A 3,874-nucleotide genomic window follows, 5' to 3' on the forward strand; every position below is an offset into this window, starting at 1 on the left:
ATCTCCCTTGCCTAGCAAATATCAGCTTAGAAATTGATTTTTTTTCTTTTTTTATCGGAAGCCACAGGGTAAGGACTATGGTGGAGTCCTCAGGGCTTACTGTCCACAGCTGCGGCTTGCTGACTCAAATACTCAGCTGATAGTGTTGGAATAATCTCTTTCCCGCCCCACATCCATTCAGTTGTCAAGTTCTGCCAATTCTAATTCTCTAGTATCCCTTGCATCCCTCCCCTTCTTTCCATTCTCATTTGCCACCACCTTAGTTCAAGCTGTCATCACTCCTTACTATTTTAATAGCTTCCTAACTGCTCTTTCTGCTTCTAGGCAGAAACTAATTCTAATCAGTCCTTCCTCCCCCTCCCTCCCTGCCTAAAGAGGGTGAAGCTTATAAACTATAGGCCATAGAGTTTGACTTCTACCCCTGACAAAATTCTGGAATATATTATTAAAGAGATAAGCTGTGCTCACTTAGAAAGGAAAATAGTGATCACTAAAAGCCAGTATGGCTTTATTAATAACAAGTTCTGCTAGATTAACCTAATTTTCTTTATGGCAAGTGTAGGAAATAAAATTTTTGGAAGATTTTCTATGGAAAAGTATTATGAACAAAAGATTCCTCCCTCAATTTCAGCTACAGCTATAACTGTTACTGAACCTGGCCAGAAAAAACGATATGCAACACCTGCTGATTAGTAAACATGGTCTACAAGACCTATGTTAAAGTCATAGGCAATGCTGTTAACCTCAAATAGAAAAATGCCTGGGGGCCACACATTGACTTAGAAACCCACAAATTAAGAGTATCTATGTTGTATTGTATTTTTATTTATTTTGTTAAATGTTTCCCAATTACATTTTAATCAGTTTCAATTTTTGACCCCTCTTCTCTAGGATGCACAACTAAAGGCAATCTGAGTAAAAGGGAGTACCCTGATTGAGTCATTGAAAACTGTCTCCACAAAGGCTGAGTGATCAGAGTCTTCTGCAACTGTGGCCACTTTCTAGAGTTTTTGTAAGGATTTCTTCTTGTTGCTGGAATCATGAGCTCCCCCACGTAAATTGTATTGCTTTCAATAAGTTATTTTTTCTACCGTATTGTGGTATTCCTCATCTTGGTTCCCCTGTGATTCAAACCTCCTGCATGTTGAAATTCCTCCTTTTCTTTAAGATCCAACTCATGGTGTTATCTCAACTGTGAAACTTCCCTGATATAATTTCTTCTCTATGAAATTTTTCATGACACCTTACCTGGATCTCCCCTTTCTGCTTTTCACTTTATGCCTTGTGCCATAGTTAATTGTCTGTATCTTACCCCCATTAGACTGTATATATCTGAGGATGGGGTCTTTAATTTCATCTTTACATCCCCAGGTCTATAACAGTGCCTTACACAGATCTTTATGATCTTTGTAAGATCACAGTTTAACTCAACAAACATGAATTAAGCACCTATTATGCATAGCAACATGCTAGGTGCTAGAGACAAAAAGACAAAAAAGTAACAGTCTCTTCCTTCTATGGGCTTATATTCTGTTAGTAGGATATAACCCTCACACAGATAAGTAAATAAAAAGTATATGCAAAGTGGTACAAAGTTATATCAAGAGAAAGAAAGATATCAAGAAAGAGTTTGTGTGAGATGTGGAACTTGAGTTGCACTTTGAAGGAAGTTAGGCAGATAGGAAAAAGGAGTGCATGTCAGACAGAGGGAACTACCTGTACACAGATGCACAGCCGTGAGATGGAATGTCATATACAGGCCAGTTGGACAGATCAGAAGGCATAGAAAATGGAGTAAGACTGAAAGAGGAGGTGGGGAGTGCTATTGTAGAGAGGTTTGGGTGTCAGACTAAGACTTACAGTCTTTAGGGCTGGAAATTACCTTAGAAATTGCCTAGTTCAATCCCTTCACTATACTGATGAAGAAACTGAAGACCAGAAAAATCCAGTGATTGCCTAAAGTCTCCCAAGTAGTAGCACAAGGTGGATTTGAATCCAGTTAATCCTGATGACAAATTCAAGGTTCTTTCTACTATCTGACACTCTTCCTATTTACAAGAACCTTCTGCATTTTCTTTTTAATTCTGTCCTTGATACCATGCGGTCTAATCTTCCTGCTCATTGCCTCCCTCTAACTGTTCTCTCAGGGGTTACTAGTAACTTTTTATTAGCTAAAACCCATTAACGAATTTCAGTTATTGTTTTTCTGCACAGTTCCCACTCTATCACACTATCCTCTAACTCTTTTTATACTTTTTAGCGTCAGCTCCAGGCACTAAGCACAACTGGTTCTCATCTTCCTTTTTGGAAACAAAACAAAACATTTTGTGTTCACTTTGGTGACACATATGCAAGATCTGTGCATAGCTGTTGTCTAAATATAAAGATAACTTGATTCACATATGGCACAGATAGATATCTGGGATACAGCTGAATCTTCTTTATGGGGGACTTCAAGTTCTACATTTGTGAGGATGATGAACAGAACCTTGCCTATCTCTGAGAGAGGTATTGGTTAGATACCTATGTATATGTGATATCTCAAATATTGGTGGCCTAGGGATGTCATACTTTGGAGCCCAAGATAAATATTACTTTCTCTGTTTGCTTTCAAGGTCAGAGTAATACTTAGCTTACTATGATTAACTTAGCTCCCTCCTGCCAAATGCTAATTACTCAAAAGATGTCACAAATAGCTAGTACACCTAATTGTCAAAGAAAACACTAAACAGAAATTGGGTAAGTTATACAGATTAGAATAGGCCAAAGAAAATGTAAGAACAAAGGAAATCTTTAGCTCAAAAAGAGAGAAATCATTATTCCACCAAGGCAACTCTGCTCTCAGCAGTCTAGGATTAATGTTGTTGTCCAGTTATTTTAGCCATGTCCAACTCTTTGTGCCCCCATTTCGAGATTTTCTTGGCAAAGATGATAGAATCCTAGTAAAGCTGCCCCCATCCCCAATATTCGAACTTCTTTATAGGCCCCACTGAACAGCAGACCCACTGCACCTACCTAGTCACTCACTCCCCCCAGCAACTCAATAACCTAACTTCTTCATATGTGTCTCATTGCTCACTAGAACAACAGGTGTGTCCATAAACTCATAGTTCTCACAGAAATAGCAGGCGTGTCCATGCACTCAACCACAACCACATCCGTCTAACCTTAGACAGGACCATAATACTCCATCAATCAGAAAGCAGCACCACCAGGATGCCCAAGCAGGATGTGAATCCCAAAACAATAGAAGGGACTTTCCCTAAGTAGGCACCTGCTCAGTAATAGCAAACAACTGACCTGGAGTGAATTTATGACATACAGAGGCTTATTATAATATTGTCATCATACATACATACCCCTCAAATGGGTTTTTCTATACGCATTATGGGTAATCACATGTGCAGTTCCACTGTGGCTGGGACCCCTACCCTATTACCTAATCCCTTAGCAAATCCCTCCTGCCTTTTTAATATTCATAATTTCTGTTATACAATTGCATCTTTACCCTGTAAAAATCTATCTTGCTTTCTCTGAAGTTGCTGGTTCCTCTTGGAACCTAGCCTGCTTCATAAGAGGCCTCAATCTCAGTAAATGCCTATACTTGGAGTAGAGGTGGTCTGACTGAATTCTTTGAGATGGTTCCACCAGAACAGCCTGAAACTGAAACCGTTTTTTGGTGTCCCTGGGGAGGCATGAGTCTAAACCTCAACAAAGACGCTGGAGTGGTTTGCCATTTCCTTGTTTAGCTCATTTCACAGATGAGGAAACTGAGTCAAACAGGGTTAAATGACTTTCCCACAGTCATGCACTTAGTGAGTGTCTGAGGCCACATTTGAACTCAGGAAGATGAGTCTTCCTGACTCCAGGCCCA

This window comes from Trichosurus vulpecula, chromosome 7 (assembly GCF_011100635.1).
Source record: "Trichosurus vulpecula isolate mTriVul1 chromosome 7, mTriVul1.pri, whole genome shotgun sequence".
Classification (NCBI taxonomy): Eukaryota; Metazoa; Chordata; class Mammalia; order Diprotodontia; family Phalangeridae; genus Trichosurus; species Trichosurus vulpecula.